Below are 25,983 nucleotides of genomic sequence, written 5' to 3' on the forward strand. Positions count from 1 at the left end.
AAGTATTTGCATTTGACAGAAGATCATTTTGTGGCCAAGAGATAAAAACCTCATAACAAAGTGGTGATTCCTTGGCACAGGATTATGGGCTACTTCGGATCTTTTTGTGCTCACCTGTAAACTGTTCCTTCCACTTACAACAGCAGAGGCAACTTGACAGATCATGCGTGCTGGGTCTACTGATGTTACTCTGATTAAACCCTTATTTTCTATGTCTGTCAGCTTGAAACTCCATTTTTCTACTAAATAAGAGACATGAAGTTGGATTAAGCCAAGTAAAACTGGTTTTTGCTTCATATCTTCTTGAGACCTAAGAAAGTGGAGGACCTTCAGATAAATAGGGGGGTTAAAGGTGTCAGTTTCTCACCACTCTAGGCATGGTTTGGAACAAGCTGATGCAGGAGAAGGGTGGGCAAGATCATTCTGACAGCTGACATCCTTAAGAAAACTGGATGCAGCCTTTTCTAGTCAGAAGAGGAGCACAACCTTCATCAGTGGATCTTATCAACCACAGCAGCTGTCTGGCCTCTAGAATCATGTGAACAGTCTTGCTCTCTAACATGGAATAGTCTTCAGAGACTTCTACTGCCTTTATTCTTCTGGAAAACTTCCCCAAGTATTCTCTATTAATGACACCATGTTTTATGGAATTGATGAGCACAAAGTGAGAGTACATTTAAGGCCTTACTAGACAACAAAAACACCCAGGAGCTGTGGTCCTACCAGAGCAGTCGAATATCCATTGAAACTTTAGCTACTATTCCAACTTGGGGTCCATGTCATGTGAGGAGGGGCAGCTGTCCTTTAGGATGCAGTACAAGACCTCCATATGGTAAAGAGTTTCAGTAGTTAAAATGCACAAGTTTGGAAATCAAGAACCAGAAGTATGATTGGACCCCCTTGCCATCACTTGAAGTGTTCCACTTACAGAATTTGTGTTTTCAGGGAGGGAACATTTCTTTTGGAGACATAATAAAGGTCAATGTGCCCATAGAACTTGAAGTTACAGCTACCACTTGGCCACTTTGAGCTCTTTACGTCAACAGTCCAAAGGGTAGAAAAATAAATACTGGTGCAAGTAATCAACTCTGATTACTGTAAAAATGTTGGGATACTGCTATACAATGCGGGTAGGGTGAGTGTATACGGGTCCACAGGAATCTTGGCACTTTCATTCCCAATTGTGGTGGCAAGTGGACAGTTTCAGCAGTGATAACCCAACAAGGATAAGATAACTAAGGCCCTTTTAGTTATCCCTCTGGACTGAAGGTCTATATCATCCTACTAGGCCAGGTGTCCAAGACCAGCTTGGCTGAACGAGTGGGAGGTAGAGGAGCGAGACAGCAACTCAGTTAAGACTCAAGGTCAGTGGCAACAGTGGAGCTTGTAGCAGGTTTCACTAATCCTCTGGAAATTAAGATTTTTCAGAGTGTGGCTGGCTTCTACCTGGAAGGAAACTCTGATTTATTAAACTTGCATCACCTCTTTGTGGGAAGAATCAAGATCACCATATTCTCACAAAATGGGAAACCCCATCATGCATTTTGGAGCCAGTTAAAACGGAGGCTACAGGTTTATCTGAGAGGCAAATATTCAACCAATGTTTGGTGAGATCCAGGGAATAAATTCCTCTTCCTTTCTCCCCAAAGATGTTCTGACCTGAGATGAACTTTATCCCGCTTCCAGGAGGATGCTCCCCCAAACTGATTGCTGCTCTTAGCAGCCATCTCAATAATCACAGGGTTTTGTAATGTGTCACCTTGACTAAGCTCAACAACATTTTCTAAAAGTCCCTTCCCTTTATGTTTCTGGTTAGGGCTAGCCAAAAGAGAAATTTGAGCAAGAATTGTTAAGTTTTATACTTATAATTTTTATATTTATATAAATTTATAAATTACATGTATTTATATATACTTTTATATATATATTCTATCAATTACTGAGGAAGTAGAGGTGTTAAAATCTTCAACTATAATTATAACTTTATTTTACCTTAATTCTGTAAAATTCTGCTCTATTTTAAAATCATTACCAGGTAAATACACATTTATAATCGTTATGCATGTCGAATAAATTGCTTCTTTAAAAACATTTTAGCAATTCTGATAGGTGTGTAGTCTATCGCATTGTGGTTTTAATTCGTATTTTTCTAATGACTAATGATGTTGACCACATTTTGTGTTTATTTGCTATCTGTATGTCCTCTTCAGTGAAATTTCTGTCATGTCTTTTGCACGTTTATGATTGGATTTTTTTTTTTCATTTTTAGTCTGACCAAGTCTTAGTGAATGCCTTGTGATCCTCCCTATAGTATAGCAAGATATGCAGTCTTGTGAGGAACAGTCACAAGACTATTTCCACCCACCTTTCTACCTTGTGGGAGGCTCTCTGTCTAGAGGGAGGCTACCACGAAGCAACTTCTCACTTACCTTCCTGTTGGTGGTGAGGTGCGGGACCTGCCTGACCCCAACATCGGGGGCTCTCCCCAGCAGAGTGATGTACTAATTGTGTTATCATCTGGCCCCTCAAGTCCTGTCATTCTGTGGGATTAGGCTCAGAGGGAGCTGAAACCATGCTGTTCTCACTTCTGCTTTACTTTGTGTAAGTAATAAACTCTCTGAATCTATTTAGGGTCATTGTGTTTTGCTGACTGAACCTACAGCAATGCGGTGAGCCAACCTAGCAGCTGCCACCAGGCTGCTTGTCAGGAGCTGCTTGGCCATTTGACAACAGTCACTAACCTGACCAGACACCATCTCTCTTACCTATAGTTGCGTTTACTTAACTGATCTCCCTGCCAATGAGCTTGCCTTCCGCAAATCTCTGTCTTACACTGAAACGAGAAGAGTTTTTCTAAGTGAGGATCTAATACTGTACTCCCACTTAAAACCTTTCAATTGATAGATAAAATGAAACATTTTACCATGTCTTAGCCAATTCAGGCTGCAGTAACAGAATGCCACAGACTGGGTGGTTTATAAACAGCAGAAGTTTATTTCTTATGGTTTTGGAGGCTGGGAAGTTCAAGATTAAGATAAGCAGTGTCTATTGAAGGCACATTTCCTGGTTCATAGTCTTCTTGCTGTGTCCCCAGATGGCCAAAGGGGTAAGAGTTTGATGAGGCCTTTTATAAGGGCACTTATCTCGTCTAGGAGGGCTCCACCCTCATGACTTAATCACCTCTCAAAGGCCATATCTCCAAACATCATCACATTGGGCATTAGGATCACAACGTATGAATTTGTTGTGGACACACATTCAGTCCATAAAACCATGGCTATAATGACTTCCATGATTTGCCTTTTGACTACTTCTGTCACCTCGTATCTTCCTCTTACAGTGTGAGTTCTAGTGGAATTGAATCTACTCTCAGTTTTTGAAGCAAGATACCCATGTCAAATTTTAGGCATTAAAGATGTTTAGTCCTTACCACTCCTGAGCACAAAATACGGCAGCAGGACCTGAAGCTGAGTAAAAAGGCACAGCAATGTTGGATTTGTTTGGAATACTGCAGTCTTGCCTTGTTTATTTGACTTAATGAGGTGATTGTATAAGGCTAAAATATATCCAACAACCCATGATTTGCATGCAACAAACACCACACTTATTATGTATTAATGGGCTACAGGAGACTCCAAAGCTTAGAGGCACATCTGATTCCCCATTTTCCTATATTTCCAGGAAAACAATGACTTGTTAATTTCTTCAATTTTACAAAACCTCAGGGGTGATTACAGGGAGCAGATTTAGAAACATTTTTGATTGAGTAATATGTGCAACATTATGCAAATGGATCTAGAATTAATTAGGACCTATTTGTCCTAGCATTTTGCCGTGGTGTTTGAAAAACCAGCAAATGGCTCATGTTGATACGTGTCAACATAAAACTCTAGACTGCAAAAACAGTATCTCTTTCATCTTGGATGCTACTCTGTCCTCTCTACCTTCCTCAAACTCTGGGAAACTGTGTAGGCCTTTGTAAATATTTTCTAATTTTTTTTCCAATATGCTATATCCGAAAGCAAAAAACAAAAATGAAATTAACAATTAATTTGCACCCCTCCTCCCCAGTAGACTATCCCTCAGTAGGAAACTCACTAGGGCAGCAAGCACCGTGTTCCATAAAAGTACAAAAGATCTTGAGGTGAGACGTTTAGAAGTTAAGATGTTATTTTAACACTTGTGAGGGAAAATATGCTCCTTCTCTTTAGTGATAAGGGAAGCTAGCATTTGTGAATCACCCACTTTAATACATTTAATGTGCATCTGGTACTGGGCAGGGGTGGTAGAAGTAAAAATAAGAGTGAACAGAGCATAAATGGGTAAGAATGAAAGCAGTATGCTTTGAATTGCAAAATTTGCCAGATATGAAATGGAAATGCATTTTAATGATCACTTTAGAAATGTGGCTTTTGTGCTGGTATTATTTGTTGCAGACATATTTTTTTCTCTTCAGGTAATAGAGTTACATTAATGACTGTTAAAATTCAGCAGATAATGCTGGGTACTCCTCTCACTGCGTTCATGACTCTGAGTTATAGTTTAGTGATACCACATGTTTAGGGACAAAAAATGGGATTAGGAAATTTGCTCCCAGCCACCATAGTAAATTTTCACTAAAACAATCAAGAAGGCAGCTATCATAGATGACTTTTACTTTGACCTCTGAATACCTCATTAGAATGGAAATGACTTACTGTCATGTCCTCAAATATACGTTCTGATGCTGAGATATGTTTCCTAAGCATAGTATATCTTGTTACAGTATACTATAGCTTAAAAAATCAGTAATTTTAACACCTTCTATTTTTGATTTTGGTATTTGGTGACATTGGTGCACAGTTAAAGACTTACTCATAAAGTGGCTAGCATTTAAATTGTCATTGTGTGAGGATAAAGGTGACACATAATTTTTAATCTCTATACTTAATTTTGCATGTTCTCTGCCAATTCCATATTTTTTTCAACTCCCCCACATCACTCATCAACAGAAATTGTAGTTAAAAGTGACAGCTGACAGTGTAAAGAAATAATTACATGACCACAAGGAAGCCCAGTTCAATTCAGTATAAAATGTGTCACTAATTCCATACACATATTTTATCCATTTAACATTTGAGAGAATATTTTTAGGAAAAGTGTATTGCTAATCATCATGTCAGAACCCAAACTGTAACAACAATCAACTGGCTTGAAGTGTGTATGGTAAAATAAATGCCTTGTCTACAGTGAATGTCCTGATTGCAATCTGCCATGAAGTTCATCACCTCAGGCTGTTCTCTGGGTTTCTTCTCTTAGTGGACCGTGCTGAATAATTGTGCTTTAAATTTCACGGTAAAAATAATTTCATCTTGTGGCCAAGTTTTAATGTCAAAAGGCCAAAATATAGCCTAGAATAAATAAACCATAGTCATAGTCTACTGAGTTTTCTCTTAGAATATTATAATATTGTGCAATTCCTTTGCTATTATGGAAATATGGAATACATGAAGCTTTATTTCTCTTCCAGTAATTTTGCATTAAAATTTTGACATTAGGAAAGCAGGAGACTGGAATATTAGTTTTGACTTTGCCACCTTGTAAGTTTGTTACCTTGGTCAAATCACATTAATGCTTCCAGACCTTTGTTTATAGGAAGGAGTTGGGTAAGATCATCGATAAGATTTATTTAGTTCCGAAAAATCATAATCTTATAACAAGGAACTTGTGTAGGTAGGAGATTTAATTGAAAATATACCATGAAATTTTGTATTACCATGTGATTTTAAAATGAGAGCTCATAAATATTTTGTTGGTGTAATAAATCAAGGCTATTTCTTAAAATTTAATTACAATTATCCCATATCTATATTTTCATTAAATAAAAAAAGAACATTCCTTTTTCTATGGTTGTATATTTTAAAGAGAAATACATTTTCTTTTTCTGAAGGACTTGATATGTCACAAAGATTTACCTTTTCAGATAGTTTTTATTTTGGAAGTATTTTATTTTTCTATCTAGAATTGATATTTTGTAAAACCTCGTAACATCTGGGAATAAGGATGAAACATAAGGCAGCAGTTGAATATGTCATTAGATTTGACATGTGTAGAATGTCATTTTTGTCATCTGCAGGTCATTGTGATCCATGGTCGGGATGCCACTAGGTCAGAAGAGATAAGCAATTTACAGCACAGAGGTTTCTTTGTGCTAAATCAAACCTCTTTGTGCTAACTCAAATAGAGAGCTTGATTTTACTCTAGAAAGTGCAAAATCACCCAGTCGTCTAAAAGTAAAATGTCTTTAGAAGTGAAAGCATCCTTTAATCTGATAATTATAAAAATGCCAATCACTGATTACTCCATATAGTTTGAAGTATTCTTTGGCTCAAGTAACGTGAAGTTTGTTTATTTTGCTATTTTGTTAAATGTTGTTCATATTTTTATTTCAGACATCCTTCAGTGGAGCAACGATTTCAATGACCTCAACTGTCTACGTGACAGAGCAATCTGCTTCTGCCTTTATCCATGTTGAGTTAGAGACAGGACAGAGTTTTCCTATGGATCTAGGAGAGATTACGTACAGTCCTAGGAGAAGGGCATTATTAACTGCAAATGAAGCCCATGTAAGCCCCTGACTTGGCATTCCAGTCAGTCATGCCCATATTTACTACACACTCAGGGTTTTTAAGCTGAATGAGTTTATCTCAAGAGTAAATGTTTTTCAGAAAATGAAAGAGATTACACAAAGACAGAATATTCACCTGTTTTCCAGTATCATTGGTTATTTTGTAGACAGGGTTTCTAATTTAGCATCATCTGAACCAAGACAAGTGGTTAATTTTCCATTGTTTCAAATCATGTTGAAATTATATATATGCACACATGTGTGCATACACATAATAACTATTAAATAATATTTTGATGGCTACTAATCATGTAAAGATTGGAAGCAATTTCTAATTACTAAGCTTCAGGAGAAATGATATTTAAAAAGCCAGAATTAACTTATTCTAGTGACCTTTGAAATCAGATTATGGTAGAATAACAATTTAGCAAATCATATGCCTCTTAGTTCTGAATGAAGACATGAAATCAAAAAGTGGAATAAAACATGTTTAAATTATGGATAGTGCCAAGTTTGGAAAATATTCAGTTTTATATCCTGATCATCCCTAATTTTGGCTTCAGTGGGGAGTGGGTTATAACTCAGTGGTAGAACTCATGCTTAGCATGCAGGAGGTCCTGGGTTCAATCCCCAGTACCTCCATTAAAAAAGCAAAACAAAACAAAACCCTGCCCTAATTTTGGCTTTAGGCCTCACACTGTCTTCTCTTAAATCATTTAAAATCAAAGAATATGAAAAAGAGCCACGTTTATACTAGAGACCCCTGCTTCTAGCTTTCTGATTGATTGGATATTCTAAAAACAAACAAATCAACACCCCTTTTTTCTTTGGTACAACTTGATCCTGGGTAAATTTTAACATTCTTGTATTTAAATGAGCAGCTGAGCTTGTGATGAAGTAAGAAAAATTAACAGGGATCCACAAATAGGAATAGTTTGATGAAACGAAAGCAGTGAGTGTTAAGTCAATAAAATCCTGGGGATGTTCCTAAAAGCAATGTGCACATCAAATATGTAGATCTTAAAAATAAATGATATAGTATGTAAGAAATTAGCCATTATAATTAGGCCCACTGAATTAGAGAGAGATGAAGGGATGCCACTGCCTAAATCCAGAGTAAAGGGCTACCTACTCTAAATGTCTGTTGACAGATGACTGGATAAAGAAGTTGTGGTATATTTATACAATGGAATACTACTCAGCCATTAAAAAAGAATAAAATAATGCCATTTGCAGCAACATGGATGGACCTAGAGATGGTCATTTTTAGCGAAGTAAGCCAGAAAGAGAAAGAAAAATACCATATGATATCACTCATATGTGTAATCTAAAAAAAAAAAAAAGACACTATGAATTCATCTACAAAACAGACAAAACAGAAACAGACTCACAGACATAGTAAACAATCTTATGGTTACTGGAGAAATGGGGTGGGAAAAGGATAAATTTAGGAGTTTGAGATTTACAAATGTTGGCCACTATATATAAAAACAGATTTTAAAAGTTTCTTCAATATAGCACAGGGAACTGTGTTCAGTATCTTGTAATAACTTTTAATAAAAAAGAATATGAAAATGAATATTTGTATGTATGTGCATGACTGGGACATTATGCTGTATACCAGAAATTGACATATTGTAATTGACTGTACTTCAATTACAAAAAAATAAAAATGCTCCATGTTAGTGAAAGTGTAGATCACCAAGAATTTTCTGAATAGCAAAAGGAACTGTCAAGGACACTTGTCTACATCTCAAAAAGGACAAAAAAAGATATAAAAAATGATGATCATCAAAATGATAACCTTGTCTGATAATTTACAAACATAAGTCTCTCCCAGGTGACTTCGGATTTCAGATGCTTATAGCTCATGTCAACTGAGAATATCAAGCCAAGAAATTAACTTAAAGTTGGTCCCAAGTTAGTAGTTCCCCTGATGACATGTAAATACTATCAGGAGAAAAACAGACCCAAGAAAATGTCCTCAGGATTCCAACAGATTAAATTCTGTCAAATATTAGCTCAGATTAAAAAAAATACTGGGTACTTCAAGAAAGAAGACATTATGTTCGAGATCCAGCAAAATAACACAATAGATAAAGACATCCAAGGACTGCCAATATTAGAATTATGAAATTTAGAATATGCAATAATTATACACTAATTATTTTAAAAAGTGTTAAAAATAGCAATGTGCAAGATGCTATCAAAAACACCAGAAATATTTGATATTGAATTAAAGAAGAGAATTAAAAGTGAGAAAGTATAATGAATTGTATTTAAAATAAATGGAAGATTAAACAGCAGATTAAATAAATTCAAGTTGCCTGCCATTCTGTAGTAACTGAGGGCACCTCTTCTGATCTCAGCATGTAACTCTTTATAAGCCTTAATTGTCTGCTTGTATAATTTGACATTGTGGAGAAATGTTAAGGTGAATCTTTTCTACTGAAAACACAGCCACAGCCTTGTGTCTGAGGAAACAAACAATGCTTTAATATCTTACACAGCTCAGAGTCTGGTCACAGGACAGAAATCTTCAGTCTTAGCCATATGAGTAATTCTAACATCTTAATCTGGTATTTGGGTCCTGAAAGACCAGTTTGGGGTGTATTTTAAGGATGTAGGGTTCATTTATTCAAGGTAGTCTAACCACCCACTTCTTTTCTAAATATTTTTGAACGATTAAGAACAAATACAAGATAGCACAGGGAACTATGTTCAATATCTTGTAGTAACCTATAATAAAGAATAATATGAAAACAGGTATATGTATGAATGTATATGTATGACTAAAACATTGGGCTGTACACCAGAAATTGACACAGCATTGTAAATTGACTACACTTCAATTAAAAAACAAACAAACAAGTCACCACAACCTGGGTGGTTTAAACAAGAGAAATTTATTCTGTCAAAAAAAAAAAAAAACCAAAAACAAAAAACAAACACAAGATGTAAAGTGGATACGAGCTTTGTTAGTCAAAACATAGGGTTCCATCATAAGACTTTCTAAAAAGAACAAGTCTTTGCCTAAGATCATAATAGGGTGTGATGGGAGAATCCAAAGTTGGCCCCCAAGATTCCCACCCTATGGTGTACATGTCCTGCATAATCTCCTTCCCTTGAGTGTGGGTACAACCTGTGAATATGATAAGACATCACTATCTTGGTTATGTAACATTATATGGCATAAAGGAGATTATCCCGGGTAGACCTGACCTAACCAGGAAAGCACTTCAAAAGGGCAGTCTTTCTCCAGCTAAGATTAGAGGAAGATGTCAGAAAGACACGATCCAGCTTAACTCAAAGAAAACAAGCAGCTGTGCTGTGACCTGCTGATGGAGAGAAGCAGGTTCTGGCAGCGGAGAGAAGTTCCTAGCCAATAGCTATCGAGAAAACAGGAACCTTAGCTCTATAATCACAAGAAAATGAGCTTTTCCAACAACCAATGAGCTTGGAAGAGGACCTAGAGCCCCAGGTGAGAATCAGAGAGTGTCTGATAACTTGATTTCAGCCTCATCAGCTCCTGAGCAGAGGACCCAGCTAACTAGTACCCAGACTTCTGGGCCATGGAAACTATGAGATAATAAATTCATGTTGTTCTAAGGTTTTAAGTTTGTTTTGCGGTAATTTGTTATGAAGCAATGGAAAACTAATACATGTGGTTTCCTTCTAGTTTTACCACAAGGTGAAGTGACCTTTGAAAAAGGCCACAGGGGTAAGAGTGAGGTTTGCTTCAACCAGAGCTTTTCTGTTCCAGAGGAAAGAGCTTCGTAACACTCCGGGTCTAGTGTGAGCAGTCGCCTTTAACCCAATTTACCAGTGAGATTATTTGTTTCTACTATCATAAAAAAGAGTCATCAAGTTCGGCAGAGAAAAAGATCATGGGCCAGTTATTTACCTACTGTGTTCCAGTCTAAGCCAACACAAGTTCACTGACCGGAGGGCTGAGATTCTGCAAACTAGACTTCCAGACTTCCGTGCTACCTGGCTTTCTCTCAGGTTCGGCAGAAGGAGGCGCTAGAGAGAGACTGGAGGTTAGAGAGAGGAGGAAGGTGCCTTCTTCATGCTGTCCTGTCCCTATCAGCGTTGCTCTAGCAGTAGTTGGTGCCCCCAGCCTCTAGCCTTCTTCTTCACTCCGACACAGCCTTGTGACCTCATGTACCATCAAGAATGAAACATTCCTACTTCCTCAAAACACTAAGCATCACCTCTGTGGCACTTTTCCTCCAACTTCTGGGATCTTGTAACCCCACACCTCCCCTTTTGTTCTTTCAGACCTGAATGTGGTAGCTTCTGCAGTAATAACCACCGAATTACTGCAGCACTCCCTCGGTGCTCTTCTAGTTACCTGACACTTGGGCAATTAATCCCTCCTACTAACTCTCTTCTGTTTAAGACACCTGCTGAGCCCAACTGAATCTCTGCCCTAGTGCTCCACCATCACTCTCTCCTGTCTGCTGGAGTCTGAGTCGTTTCCACTCTGGTAACCTTGAAGTGTTGTAATAACTATCCCAACCATGCCCATTCTTTATATGTAAACCAGTATCCAAACCAAAATTAGAGGCATCTCTCTAATTCGGATATTACTGTTAGGTCTTTGGCCAAATTTGACCCATGTATGTGTCTTAATTAGGCATTGTTAACTAAAAAACATTTTAACTTCAATATTGTTAGGTAGACTATATGACATCCAGTCTGTTTGTTAGTTATCCTTATTGTCATACATTTTTGCCTGTTTCATTATTTCAATCTGCTTTCATGTTGCATCTAAGCTTGGTCCAATGCCTGCCTTATATAAAACGTATCCCTGTAGAAACGTTTGTATATATATTTATTCTGTCAATTGTTAGTTAATCCATGTTATTATGATACCTACTCTATGTTTGTGATTCACGGGATTTCATCTACATCATCTCCTATAATCACACAGCACTTTAAGGTAGGAATCATTATCTTCATTCTACAGATAACGATCCCAAATTCAATGTCATTAAATATCCCACAAAAGCATGTAGGCCATTGTTTCTTGCAATAAACAGAGAGGCAATTTTTAATGCATCAACAATATACTTTAAGCCTTTAAAATTTTCTTCAAAGACATGATATTATTTAAATCTAAGGAGAGCACTATAAGCTTCTTTTCACAGAAACACACGGGATTTAAGAATCGGGGTAAATATCATGTAAGTATTTGGCGCTAAAACTGGGAAAATAATTCAGTTCTGTTGGAAGTAGTATAGTGGAACTAGTGATTGTCCAATTGTATTATGTGACCCATTAATGGCTTACATCAGGTTTAACTTGCCAGTGAAAATTGAGATATGTATAGACATAGCTTTACTTAAATATCACCCTCTGAGGTCAAGATTATTGTCTAAGACTCTGAAAAATAATTATGCTATGGATGTTTCTCTTAAACCAAGGACACTGATGTCTGCTTTCAAATCTCTCCCTTAGATCCCAAACTGGATGCAAGAATAAATGCTAATGAGATTGAGAATAGGTACAGTTAGAGAAAGAAAGAAATTACAAGCAGTGTTGGAAAGTGTAGTCATGGAAACATCACTAGCAATAATAAAAATCACCTTTTTTAGGGCATGTTTTTAAAGAAAAACACGGCTAACCATAGCCTTGAAGGAGAGTAATTGAGTGACGCAAGATTAGGGAAAGGGCAGGGGAGACAGTAGCAAATTAGCTGATTCAGGGGAACAAAAAAGAGCATCTTTCAGGTAGCGATGGCTTGATTAAAGTATCATTATCATTTGAGTGTATCAGAGTCATAACAGTTTTTTAAAAATTTTTATTCACTTTTTTGATGAAAAAATTTACATGGCTCCAAAATAATAATACCTTGAATATAACTTTCAGTTTATCACTTATTTCATAGCTCTAACTTGTTTACAATTGTTGTACCGATTTTTTATGTCTCTGAAAAGTAATGATCCTTCCCAACTGCCCCCTCCCTGGACGTGCATGCTGAATTTTTATGAAAATGAGTCATTTTGTGTTTGTCATTGACAATTCTTATTTAATTACAGAAGAAGATTTGCCTCTGTGCAACAAATCTGCAAGACAGTGATGCTCATTAAATAGCTAACATGTACTTATCTGCTCTCAAGATATTATGTTGATATTTTACTGTATTGATTTAGATTCAGCCAATAATTATCTCCTTGTTTCCTGATTCATTCACGGAAATTTTAGTCACATCAGTTTTAAGTAAAACTGTTTATACTCTGCCCAGTCAGGACTTCTCTGGCAAATACCTTCAACATATGTTCCAAGTTGGGCACTGCCCTGCCTCCACTGCTACTGCTGTGGTTTGAGCATCACCATCTTCCTTCTGGATTATTGCCACAGTCCCTCTTTCCTTCTTGAAGTATAGTTGACTTACAGTGTTGTGTTCATTTCTGGTGTGCAGCATAGTGATTCAGTTATCCTTATGTATCTGAACTGCTACATATTAAGCCTTTGAAAAATTTGCAAAAATGAAGGAGGATTAGGAGATCTAGACCTCTGTCTGGCTTTGACTAAACTCTGTCCTAACTTGCAAATAGCTTAACAAGGCAACTCTTCAGCACAGAGAATATATTTGCCTGGTTTATTTGTCTGAATTACTGTGTAAATTGGAAAATGAGATAATAGAGAATCTATTGAAGGAGAGTTAATTGAGTGCAAGGTATTCTTATTATCAGAGCCTCCAAGGTAAGCGCAGAGACTGGTGTGTCCTTTCCAGGTGTTCCTCCTCTCGTTTCCCCTTCCATTTCTTCTCCCTCCCCTCCATCTCTTCCTCCCTCCCTCCTTCTTTCCCTCCCCTTTGTTCTTCCTTTCTTACCTCTTTCTCCCCCTTCCTTATGAATATATCTCTAAAGACAAATCAATCACCTCTCTAATGACAGTCTCCCACGTAGAGTAAAACAGTATTAGAACTGCAGTATATCATGACACTTTAAGCCAATTTTTGAGAACCTCTCCAGCCTCCCCTCCCTCTTTAGCCCCTACTGTGCAACAACCATCCTTGTCCTTCCAGCAACCTTTACATTTCTGAGGAGACCTAATTGAGAATTGTCTTTTCTCTAATTGACTTAACAGTTCAGTGAGAAACTATGACCTTTTCTCAGAGAACTGAGAGTAAGAACTCAGCTACAGGAGTATGGAGGCATCATTATTCTTTTAAAAAATATCTTCACTTGAAAGTAAATTATTTTAGTACTTGTATGGAAATAAAAGTGTTTCCAAAATGCTCTCAGTAGGAGGATAACAAATTCTGACTTTATCCTTCTCTTGGGATTTTTATATGTTAGCAAAAAGTTACATTTACCATGCTAAATCTAGATTTTAAAAATTCAATAAAAGCTAAAAGAGGGGGAGGATATAGCTCAAGTGGTAGAGCACATGCTTAGCATACACAAGGTCCTGGGTTCAATCCCCAGGACCTCCTCTAAAAATAAATAAATAAATAAACCTAATTACCAGCCCCCCAAATAAAGTATAAAGGCCTAATTAATTCAAGAAAGATTATGTATTTGAATATAGATATCTTGATTGTGGTGATTTCATAGGTGTACGCATCTGATTATGAAAATTTATCATATTATACATTTGAAATATGTGTAGTTTACTGTACATAAATTATACCACAATAAAGTTGTTTTAAAAACAAACAAACAAACAAAAGCTGAAAGAAATTTAGATATCATGATAAATTGTGGTCTTCTAGTAAGTCCATTAGCACCATATATATTACTCTTTATAATATGAAGAGTATATAATAAAATTTTATTTTATATTTCCTATGTTACCTACATTATATTCCCATTTTCCCTTTCTATTGCTTATTATTATTGGAGAGACAACTTGGGCTGGAAATTGTATAAATGCCTGTCATTTAACTTTTTCTCCCTTTTAAAAGAAAGACATTCTAGCAGCTACTGGCATGCATAAGACCATGGAGATGCCACATAACATAGTCCAGGGCCAGGCACATAGAATGTTGTCTAGCAGAGGCCCATATTCCTTTAAAATAGAATTCTACTCCATTTTAGCTGTGTCTGTTTTAACAGAGAAAGAATGTGTTGAGCAGAACACCATGAACCAATTACTAATCCAAGGAGAGGATTCGAACTACACGGGGAACAGCAAAGATCATCACTATGCCAAGGAGTAGAAGTCTAAACACTTTTGCCCACTGCATCTTGATATCAGAATCACTGAGAAAGACACAACACACTTAAGCACTGGATGGAACAAAGCTTTGCTTACACAGAGAAGACACAGCACAAGATTCAATAGTGAGCTTCAGTACCCCATGACCAGCTGGTCTCTCCTGTCAGCGGATTCAGGGCAATTTGCCTACACACACCCTTCTCATGACACAGTAGAGGGACCCCTGTTTTTTTACAGTAGACAGGTATAACAGTGGGGTTGACCAGATGCCGTAAGACTCACGCACTTCAAAGTACTCACACATTGACATAAAACAGGGAAACATACTCTTCTATGAGCTGTTAAGCCTAACACAGCCCGTGGGGGCTCTTTATCTCTCGGCCAGGAAGTGTTCCAGGTCCCAGGTCCAAGCTTATGTGCCTAAGTGGGAGTCAGAAGACTGGGCACATGAGACTGCCTTTCCCAATAGGAGAAGAAGAAATATTTAAAATAATAATAACAGAATTTCTCAAAATTAACATCAGACAAAAAACCGCAAATCCAGGAAATACAGATATCACCAAACAGGATGAATGCCAGAAGAACTAAACATAGGCACAAGATTTTCAAACGGTGGAAAATCAAAGATAAAGAAAAAACCCTGAAAGAAGCCAGAGGAGAAACCTTCCCTACAGAGGAGCAAAGATGAGACTTACTGACTTCTCCTCAGAAATCACGCAAGCAAGGAGAGAGTGGGGTGGAATATTGAAAGTGTTGAGAGGAAAAAATACAATCTAGAATTCTGTACTCTGTGAAATCATCCTTCAAAAGTAAAGGATAAATAAAGACTTTGTCAGATAAAAACTTAAGGAAATTTGTTGCTAGTAGACATCGCAGGAAATGTTAAAATAAGTTATTTAGATAAAAGGAAAATGATATAGGTTAAAAATTTATAACTACATAAAGAAAGAGCATAGGAAAAAGAATAAACATTTTGATTTTTCTCATACTTAATTGATTTATAAAGTAACAGTTTATTCAAAATAATAATAGCAGCAATGCATTGATTATGCATGCATGTGGCCCTTCTCAGGAAGAGTTTCTTAACTTGCAGGAAGCTACTTTGCTTACAAGGGATTGCCCACGTAGGAGGCATCCAAAAAGTCATGGTCGCCTTTCCAGGAAGTTTCTATTTGTGATTAACAGTTTAAGCAGAACTTTCACATGCATGTGTGATCCTCACACGAATGAGATTAGTTTAGGGCCTACATTTTCTCTGTTTTACAAAAGAAGGCATTGAAGGATTGCTCTGGGCAAAGTCATGCAACCTTATTTATTCGACTCGAATGACAGCAATTTCCGGCAACAACTGTGTCTTGCTTACCTTGATCACCCCAATGCCTAGCAAGTTCCTGGCACATGGTAGATGTGCAATTAATGATTGATGAGTCGATGAATAAATAAATAAGAAATTAGAATCTAGGCTTCTAGTCTTTTGCTCATTCCAGTTTATTAAAAGAATTTTTGTTTGTTTTGTTTTTTGTTTGTTTTTTAATGAAGTATAGTTGGTTTACAATTAAAAAGTATTTTGAAACTTTATGTCTTTGCCATTAGCATTTACTACCATTATTGCGAAAATCCCTGCGGATACACAGTGCGGGAACACAACAGTATCAAGTTTAAAATTGCTTTGTACCTGAACACTATGCATAGATTTCATGCCCTAATCTTATTATTTTATTTCATGAAAAAACATGCACTTTCTCAATAAACTTCTCTGTCTCCATGGCTTAAATGAGATTCAATTTTAACCTCAACACTTTCTTTTTTAAAATATTCACTTGCTAACCTATTTAAACTTATGTCTAGACATTACACAGAGGCAACACTGATCTCTTACCCTGATTAAATGGGCAAAGAAAGATGTATTTATTAGTAGGTCAATATGATTATTTTTCATTTTAAATTGCAACAGAGGCATATCAAGTACAAAGGACATGTGCTGTATAAATTTCCATGGGTATGCAGTAAACCTGAGTTCTGTAAATTTGAGATCTATTTTATTCTGAGTCATTTATAACCTAACACTGGCTCTACTGCCAATCAAAATGACAACTGCAAATTCATTCATGAACTTGATCTGAGGAGAAGAAAACTCCCTACAGATGGTTTAAGTAAAGGGAGAGTAGAGGTGAAAATGAAATTTGTGGAAACTAGGTGTTATTGTCCATTATGGTTGCTAAAATTACCAGCAGGTCCTCAGAGAAGTGACTAAAATGATTCCCAGGCACTGGCTAATAATTTGGAAGGAGGTAAGTTGAGATTAGAAACGGAAAGTTTAAGGTCCCTATGACAAATATTTGTGAGCTAGAGTGGCACATTTTCTCATAGAGAAATAAACAAATAAACAAAAAAACACCTGAGTAGAAATTTTAATAGAAAACCTTGAACTTTTAGAAAATTGGTCTGTCTGTCAAACTTCATATATGATTTAAGGTAAGAGTTTTGGCTTGCCTCAGGGAATGGAAGGGCTATTGGGTTTCACTAATGAGATTTCATAGAAATAGATGAATTCGAAGGAGAATAATTGCTCTAATATTTTTACCCTTTTCAATGCTGAAGATCAAGGAAATTACCTACCCATATATACATGTTCCTTACTCTGGTCCTTTAAAAAATTTAGAACACTAGTGAAAGGCTGCACATTCAAAAAAGAAAAAATAAATGAACTTACTTACAAAACAAAAACAGACTCACAGACATAGTAAGCAAACTTACAGTTACTGGAGGGAAAAGGGGTGGGAAAGGAGAAATTGGGAGTTTGAGATTTGCAAATATTAACTACTATATGTAAAATAGATAAACAAGACTCTTCCGTATAGCACAGAGAACTATATTGAATATCTTGTAGCAATCTATAATGAAAAAGATTAAAAAAATGAATATATGTATGTACATGTATGACTGAAACACTCTGCTGTACACCAGAAACTGACACAACGTTGTAAACTGATTAAACTTTAATTTTAAAAAAAACGAAAGAAATGTGTGCATTTCTGAAGCACAGGACCTGGAACCCAGCAGAGAATGAGCCATAGATGTTGGAGTGAGGGAGCAAGAAGGAAAAGCTGAAGGGATATGAGGGTAAGACACAGAAAGAACAGAAAGAAAAAAGACTCTCCTACTATGGTAGTTCTGACGTTGCTGGACAATACAGTATTGATTTTTAGGTTTAAAATTTAACATTTAATACATCCAAAAAGATAGCAGGAATGTTATGTCAAGTACCCATGCACCACCAAACTCAGGAAAACACTTTCCCAGTACAGTTACATCTCCTTCCCCGATCTTTCCTGTTCACAGCCCTTCTCTCCCCTAGAAGGAACCATTATCCTAACACTGTGATTTAGCACTGTGATGAATTTCTTTATAGTTTTCCAACTATGTATGTCTCCCTAAGTAATACATAGCATTGTTTTGAATAATTCAATCTTTATATGATTGGTTTCAATGTGCAACTTCATTTTTTTATCCAACATTATGTTTGTGAGATTTACCTATATTCATTCCTTTCCTCTATGGTATGAATATACCAACATTTGTTTATCCATTCTCTTGCTACAGATATTTAAATGGTTTCTCTTCCGTCCTTCCTTCCCTCCTTCCTTTCTCTCTTCTCTTCTCTTCTCTTCTCTTATTTTCTTTTCTCTTCCCTTCCTTCCTTCTTTCTTTCCTTCCTTCCTTTCTTTCCTTCCTTCCTCCTCCCTTCTTCGTTCCTTCCCTTTCTTCCTTCCTTTCTTTCCAAAAAATGCTATCTTACACATCCTTCCAAGAGAGCACACCGATTCCCAATTCTACAGCAATGTATAAATGCACCTGAGGCTTCTCTACTTTTCCAATGTTTGAAATATTACAGCTTAATATAGCAGCTTTAAACATTGTGCCAACTTCACTATTATGAAATGGCATTTTATGGTGATTCTAATCTTTTTCTTAATTACTAGGAAAGTGGACCATCATTTCATGTGACTTTTTTGGCCTCTCATAAATTGCTACTGTATTGTGCTTGTTTCTTATAGTTTTTAGGAGGTTTTTTAGACATATGTACAGTGTGTTGTATGTAAATCTACATGAATACAAAAATTAAATATTTTTTCCAATTTTTAGACTCTCCTTCCACTTTTGTGATGTTTTAATGAACCGACTTTTACACTGTAATGCAGTCAACATACAAATACATTCATCACCCAGATTCTCGTCCCTGTTATGCTGTTCATCCTACTGAGACATATAGTCTGTTTAATCTATAACGTTTTTTACTGTCTCTTCTTCTTATGCCTTGCATGTAGCCTTCATTGTCTTGCCCTGTAGGGTGCAAGTCCCAAAACTCTGAACCCTAAATGAATTCAACTCTCTCCATGCTCATCCCCTACACTGGGGCTCCTGTCCACAGTGGAGAAAATAAAGCTCACGACTATATGCCCAATCCACCGGAACTCATAATCCTTCCAGCTGTCTGCTCTCCTAGCTATTTCCCGCTGCTTCTTAAATTTAAAACACTCTTATCATCTTCACTCTCAGTCTATAGCCTTGCTTATTTCACTAGGAAAAGAGAAACAACTGGAATAAAGACGATACACGTCTTCCACCCCAATAACCAGTTAGTTTAAACTGTGTCCATAGGTCCTACATCCCTCCTACAACTGTCCTGTGCGTCTATCTAAAGCTAAACCCTCCACTGGATCCCCTCCTATCTTATCCACTTAGTATCTTTCCAGCCTTTCTTCCCCTTTTCTTTTGCAAACAGCAATCTTCTCTCTCTATTGAGTCATTATTATCATTATACAAATAAGTAATATTTTTTCATGTGTTTTAGGAAAGAAATCTCTCCTGACTCTACTTCTCCAGCTAGCACCCCAGAGCACTCCATTTCTTGTCTCCTGCTTCTAACTAAACACACAGAAAGGTTGTATATAATTGGTTCTCTGACTCTATGCTTTTACCCTTCACTTTTAAGGTTTTTATTTTGAAAAAATGAAACATACATAAATGTAGAGAGAATAGGATAATGAAATCCTATATTCCTATAACCTAGATTGAACAATTACTTGCCATACTATCTACATCAATTCTCTTCTCTCTCTCTCTCTCTTTTTTTTTTTTTTTAGCTAAAGTGCATAAAAGCAAATTTCAGACACCATATTATTTTATTTCTCTAGTCAATCTTTTGCCTTCACTACTTCACCCTGATAGCTATTGTCAAGGTCAACTATGACCTTTACATGGCTAAGTCCAAGGTCAATTCTCACTTCCCATCTTACTTGGCTCATCAGTGCCATTTCATAAAGTTGATCACTTGCCTCGTTGCAATGTTTCCTTCGCTTGCTTTCCAGTACATCCTGCTGCTCTGGTTTTCCTGCTGTTAACACTGGTCACTCCTCTTCAGTTTCATTTGTTGGCTTTTCTATCTATAAATGGGAGAGGCCTTAAGATTTAGTTTCTTAGCTTTTTTTGTTCTTTGCATAGATTCATTCCTGGATAAGCTAGTCCAATATTCTGGGCTTAAGTGATATCTAAATACCTAATGATTTTCACAGTTACATCTCCAGATGAGTACTTTTCTGTACCTCACTCATACATATTCAACTACTTTCTTGCCAGTATCACTAAGATGTTTAATAGGTATCTCAACTTTAATGTTCCAAACTGGACTCACAATCTTTTCACCTCCTGTGAGCAAACCTCATCTTCTAAAATCGATCACTGTAGCTGACAAAATGATCCTATATATATAGAATATAGAAGAACGTGTGTGTTCTCTCTAAATAATCAGTAAGCTGTATCATATCACTCCTTAGCTCTATATGTTTTTTTTTTTTTATTCTCATCAGAGTAAAAGCCAAGGCCTTACAAGGTTTATAAGTAAGGTGAGCATACATTTATCTTCCAAACCAAACACTTTGAGCTGTGAAGGAGGACATTCAAACTAATCAAGATAATATGACTTTAAAATATGCATTGTGAATGAACAAATTAAATTAATTTTATTTGTAGACATAAGATAATCATATTCAAGAATTATTTCAAAACCAGAATTTTCTTCCAAAACAATGTTTGTTAAAGCAAAATTTAAAAAATAAGTATCTTACTTAAAAAATTAACATAACTTGAATAATTATTTTTGATACATTTTCACATACTTTAGATATGGTTTAGTCAAATTTATTTCTAATACTATGCTACTGGTACTTTTTTGAAGTATATACTTTTACCATAGGTTTATTAATTTTATTTTTAAATTTTTTCCAGAAACTCTTCATATTTGCACTATATGGTTAATTTGAAAGTGGTGACACTTTCAATGTGTTCTTGTTTGCAAGCTGTCAATAATTTCAATTTGCTAAAATTTTCAGATCTGAAATTTGGAAGGGGCTCCACTTGTTGAACACTTTACATATTTCTAATTTCTTGTTTTGAAAAAAAAATCGACATTAGAGAGTCTTTTAAAAAATGTTCAACACCATTGTAGGACATTGAGCTTGATTGACAGAGTAGTTTTTTAAAGACTCAATCACTTCCAAAATATTGATGTGGGTAGCAAAAATAATGTTACACAGTCTCAGAGAGAAACACATTTTGTTGTACATAACGTTAACTTAATCAGAAAAAAATTCTGTAGTTATTCTGTACGTATATGTGTATATGTTTGTAAATTTTGCCAACTATAGCTATTGCTTTTATTTATAGAAGAACACTGTTGTCTGTTTAAATGCAAATAAAATTGTCTGTGCATGATAAACCAACTTAACAATCTCTCTGTTTTTAACTTAGTAAGAATATTGGTACAATTATGCTATTCTTCTTCAATATTTGTACTTGTTTTGTTGCTGTAGTGCTAAACTTTCTAACTGAATTAAGAAAAGTATTCACAAAAAAAGTCAGATATTTAATTTTCTACATAACCAACTTTCAACAAATTTATTTTTACATCCTGAATTATACAAAAAATTCAAATCATTGTTGGAGTTAAAATTTTTCAAAGCATCAGATGACATTAACATGAAACTGGAGTCTTTTAACTACTCCTCAAATTCCTCTACTAAAGGAAGCGTTAGCAGCTATCCCTCTGCCCTTCATATGTGCACAAGAGAAGTAAATAATTTATAAGAAACTTGGATCTAAAAGAAAAGCCACACTTAGAGGGACATGTAAATGAATCTTCTGCAGTTAGAAGCACTAAATCATCATCTTGTGTGTAGTTTTTTTTCAGAAAAGAAAAACACTTATCTTTAAAGAAAGGATCTCCAGCAGAATTTTCCTCTGATTTTCTTGTGGTCAGTGATATTATGGCCCCCATGGAAGATGGAAAATATTGATGAATAGCAATAAAAGCAGGGTTGCTGTGCAAATATTACAAATGTTTGTAAGTGTGGGAGCTTCAGGGATAGCAGAAGTCAGTTTATGAAAAAATGCCCAAAGGAAACGTCATACTTAAGATCTAAAAATGCGGTTTTGTTGAATACCTTGTTCTTCTAAAAGGCTGTAAGTATAAGAAGAACCACTTTATTCTATTGGGTTGATGAATAAAAAAAAACAAAAAACAAAAAAAACAGAGTCAAATCATGGTTTATGTATGCCCTGATAATTATAATTATAGCTCATTCTTATGCAGCATTTAGTGTGCGTCAGGCACCATTCAAAATAAATTAGATATATTAATACAGGTAATTATTGCAACAATCCTGTGAAGTGGGTGTTATTATTATTACCACTTACAAAGAAGAAAACTGACAGCCAGAGAAGTTGAATAATACATATAGGATTACATGGCTGAGATGGGGAAGACTTGTACTAGACCTTGAGGCTCAGTACACATCCATACTGAATTGTGTCTTCCCCAAATTCAGATGTTGCAGCCCTAACCCCTGATGTGACCATATTTGGATGTAAGTCCTTTAGGAGGTAATTGAGGTGCAATGAAATCGTAAGAGTAGGGCCCTAATCTGATGGGACGGTTGTCCTTACATGAGGAGGAGACACCAGAGAGCATTCTCTCTCGCTCTTTCTCTCTGCCACGTGAGGACATAGCAAGAAGGTGGTCTTCTGCAAGCCAGGAAGAGCGCTCTCACCGGGAACCAAATTCACCAGCACCTTAGACTTCTGAGTCTCCATCCTGTGAGAGGTACATTTCCGTGGCTTAAGCCACCCATTCTGTGGAATTCTGCTCTGTTAGGGCAGCCTGAGCTGACTGGCCCACCAGGAAAACCTGGCACAGAGTCTGTGCTTCTTACTGATAAAAAGCTCCAGATGCAATAATGACTCGTCCAAGCCTTCTCAACCTCGTGTTCCACAGCATCCAGGGCAGCAGCGTTAAAGGAGCGCTCCCGTGTGTGTCAGTTTCCCAGGGCCACCATAACAGAGCATCACGAACTGGGTAGCTTAAAATCAAAGAAATGCATTCGCTCACATTTTTGGAGGCTAGAAGTCTGGAATCAAGTTGTCACCAGGGCCATGATTCCTCTGAAGGCTCCAGGGAAGAATTCTTCCTTGTCTTCTCCAGCTTCTGGTGACCTTGACTTGTAGCCGCATAACTCTGGCTTCATGTGATCTCATATGCTCTTCTGTGTGTCCTCTCCTCTTGTCACTGAGACAACAGTCATTGGATTTGGGGTCCACCCGAATCCAGTATTACTTTATCTGAACTTATTTGCATCTGCAAAGACACTATTTCCAAATAAGGTTACGTTATGAGGTTCTGGTTGGACATGAATTTGGAGGGACCCTAGCTGACCCATCACCAGATCTCTAGGAAGCCTAGATATAGAGATAAAAAAACATATGAAATCTTCCCTTTAAGAGACCAGGAAAGGGACAATTGTAAGCAAGCCATTCTCCTCTCTCTCTTCCTCCATCTGGATTAGCTGTTTTGTAGGTGTCGGCTGAATTCTATCTATTCCTCCACAAACAAGAAATTAACTTCTTTCAAAGTTCCTGTCTTTTAAAGAAGGGATTGTAGGATTTAGAGCTATGTATGTGGCTGGAAGAGAAATAATTTCAGAGTTAATTTATAATTAGAATTTCAGACTTAATGTAGAATCTAGTACATATGAACCTCAAACTTAAGCAATGAGTGTTGGAGGAAACTGTAATATTGAGACTTGTTGATGAGTTTTTCTCTTCCTGGTGATTAATTAAAATGCTAAGTGTTATTTATAGGAAATATTGCCTTGTATACTTTTCATAATTGGGGTGGAATAAACACATATATACTGCTACAAAAGGTAGCTTTGCACATCTTTTATTTATCATGTTAGTTCTTGGCTATAATAAGAGTAAAGTATAAGAAACTGGCTTTGGAACAATCGGAACTTAAAAAGATTTTGAAAAAATAAAGGATTTTCCTTAGGGGCTGAGGGAAAAGATCTATAATTTATGGACATTGAATTATAGATTTGAACATAATACTTCAAAATATCTGTGTTGGTTGATATCTTGAATTTTGGAATATAGCGAGGATGGACAACAGTCACCACAGCAGAGCAGGGAAATCTCAAAGCAAAAGGTAGTAGTAAATTGTTCCAGATGGGCAAGGCCATGGCCGTGAGTCCGTTATGCGATAATGTTAAGCAATAAACTTCTTTTTTTTAAACATTAGTTACAATGTTGTTGTTGTTGTTATTATTATTATTATTATTTAACAAACCAGTGTTTTGAATATATTTAACCATGAAATGAAATAGACTCACTAAAGCCTGAATCCTCACCTACGTTATGGGGACAAGCTTTTTAGAGAGTGAACTCCAAACACAGCCATCCAGTGAAACCACCACCACAAAATGCCCCCAAACTTCTAAATAACATAATATAAAATAAGTAAGTATATACGTGCTTTCATTTAATGCAAAATATGTAAAATAAGTGTTATTATAAAGTTGGAAATTATGTATTATTCTCGGTTATTTATTCTCTATGTCATAATCCTATATTTTAAAAACAAAATAGAACAAGGTGACAGGTGAAGTTAGTCATTTCTAGCAAGACAATTTAAAAATAACATACATTAAAATATAAAAATATTATTCAATACATTCTTATTTTAAATTGCTTCAGATTTATAGAGAATGTGCAAAGATGGTGCAGGATTTCACAAGTGGCCCAGATCAGTGTTTTTTGTCTTATCACCATCTCATATCACACATGCTCATTGTCACAATTAATGAACCAATGATGATACATTATTATTAACCACAATCCATTTTTTCCATAGTTTTCTCTTTTTCTCCTCTAAGATCCCCCTCAAAATACATCATTACATTTGGTGACCATGCCTACTTAGGACATTTTTGGTTGTTAGAGTTTCTGAGATATTCTTTATTTTGATGACTTTGACAATTTTCAAGAGTACTTCTCCGGATGACAATAGTTTTCTCTGAATAACTTGCTTGATAAAAAGCTGAATCACTTTCCACTGTACACAGCTGTTGATTTACATGAAATGTCAAAGAAGTCTTCTGAAAGTGGAGCATGGGGAATCACTAGAACCCTGACCTCTTTTGCCCCACTGAAGTTTAGTGTAGAAAGTTTGATCTATTAGGGTGAAACCAGACAATGCCTGAAGATTGAAAAGAACAAAAGAAGGCTCTAAGAAGGGCCCAGTCACAAGAGAGGAAGAGTGTGGGATGACCCATCAGAGGTCTGATCCATCAGAGTGGTGCGCTGGTGTGGGGCATGGGGTGTGGCTGATGTGGGAGCCTATTCAGATCCAAGTTCTTCTCTGAGGAAATGGACAGGTGTTTGAATTGAAAATGTTATGCACTAAAGAGAATAATTTCAGGTCCAGGTAAGTTGTGATCAGTCTCTGATTGGAGGTGAGTGAGGAGAGCATGCCCTTCCCTTTGACCTATGAATCCTTGGAGACAGAATGTTTGACATCTGAGATAACTGCTGGCACTTTTAAGTGGGATCTAAATATCTGACTCTCTTGTCAGCACTGATGGCCCGCAGTCATGGCGGCCGACTATCCGGCCTGGGACAACTGATACCACCAGGGGCAGCGTGGGACACCGTTGGTTGTGGAGTTCAGACTTGAGAGATGCCGGTGGCAATGGGGAGCTCTGAAAAGGACTGATGTATGGACAGAGTGTAAGCAACTCTGAGGATGTGTGTAAATACTTACATGGAGAGTGAATTCTGGAAAAAAATGGAAATTACCACAAGTAAAGGGA

General features: G+C 36.5%; 1 long non-coding RNA gene across 1 annotated transcript; it reads left to right on the top strand.

Annotated features, from left to right (window-relative positions):
- Positions 1-1,258: 1,258 nt before the first annotated feature.
- LOC116668174 lies at positions 1,259-15,610 on the top strand. Its single transcript, XR_004325242.1, has 3 exons — positions 1,259-1,269; positions 15,017-15,023; positions 15,531-15,610. It is a non-coding gene; the product is annotated as an uncharacterized LOC116668174 (long non-coding RNA).
- Positions 15,611-25,983: the final 10,373 nt, after the last annotated feature.

This window comes from Camelus ferus, chromosome 13 (genome assembly GCF_009834535.1).
Source record: "Camelus ferus isolate YT-003-E chromosome 13, BCGSAC_Cfer_1.0, whole genome shotgun sequence".
In the NCBI taxonomy this organism is placed as follows: domain Eukaryota; kingdom Metazoa; phylum Chordata; class Mammalia; order Artiodactyla; family Camelidae; genus Camelus; species Camelus ferus.